The following is a 1,462-nucleotide window of genomic DNA, read 5'->3' as shown; positions in this document are numbered from 1 at the left end:
AAAAAAAAAAAAAAAAAAAAAAAAAAGAAGTTCCAGGACATGCTGGTGGTGGTGGCGGCGGCACACACCTTAATCCCAGCACTCGGGAGGCAGAGGCAGACGGATCTCTGTGAGTTGGAGGCCAGCCTGGTCTACAAGAGCTAGTTCCAGAACAGGCTCCAAAGCTACAGAGAAACCCTGTCTCAAAACATCCCCCCCCCAAAGAAACCCTGTTTCAACACACACACCCCAAAAAGGGGGGGAGGAATGGGGGTAATGGGGTTGTGGGAAGCCACTAGAGAGGTAGCTCAGCTGTTAAGAGCTTACTGCTCTTCCTGAGGACCTGGTTTGATTCCCAGCACCCACACTGAGGCTCACACTCCAGTTGCAGGGTTTCATACACCCTCATCTGGCCTCCTCTGGGGAACAAGGAACACAAGCAGTGCACAGACACGCATGCTGGCGAAGCATCCACACATATACAATAAAAATAAAAGGACGACGTGCTGGACAGTGATGGAGCACACCTTTAATCCCAACGCTCAGGATACAGACGACGCGGACGTGGATGAGGAGCTCCGAGCTGGAGACAGACGCGGACACAGATGTGGAGCTCCGGCTGGAGACCAGCCTGGTCTATAGAGTGAGTTCCAGGACAGACAGGGCTACACAGAGAAACCCTGTCTCGGAAAACGAGCTAACATAAATACAGTGAGTACGAGTGTGCCCTGTTCCCTCCTGTCTGTGAACATAAGGAAGACTGCTGCCTCTTGCTCCCACTACCACACAGTCTCCCCTGCCATGGGAAAAAAAAGCCGGAAAGATGGAAAAGTCACTTGTCCACCAAGACCGATCTGAGTTTGATTCCCAGGATCCACCGGCAGAAGGAGAAAAACAACTCTCATGGCTTGTGTTCTGATTCCTGCTCAAGCACACACACAGCAAATGTAATAAAAAAAATTTATATAAAAAGCTTGGCTAACTGCTCTCTCTACTCTCCTTACTTGGAGTTAAAAAAAATTAATATAAAGGAAAAACAGGGAATAAAAAAGAGGTCACTGGGAGTGAAATAAGGATTTAATTTAGGGTGCGGGAGATGGCCCAACTTCTGTCTTCCAGCCTCAGTGATAGGTTTTCTCAGCACTCACCTGAGATAAACATACACACTGACATCCACTACAAACACCCCAGGAAGCTGCACTAACACACACACACACACACACACACCCCAGGAAGCTGGAGACTTCACTAAGAACATACACATCAGGAAGCTGCACTAACACAAGCACACATACATACACACACACCAGGAAGCTGCACTAACACACACACACACACACACACCCCATGAAGCTGGAAACTTCACTAAGAATACATACACACCAGGAAGCTGCACTAACACAAACACACACACACCAGGAAGCTGCACTAACACAAACACACACACACACCAGGAAGCTGCACTAACACAAACACACACACA

Source organism: Microtus ochrogaster, unplaced genomic scaffold, assembly GCF_000317375.1.
Source record: "Microtus ochrogaster isolate Prairie Vole_2 unplaced genomic scaffold, MicOch1.0 UNK1, whole genome shotgun sequence".
Lineage (NCBI taxonomy): Eukaryota > Metazoa > Chordata > Mammalia > Rodentia > Cricetidae > Microtus > Microtus ochrogaster.
This window is presented reverse-complemented; position numbering follows the sequence as displayed.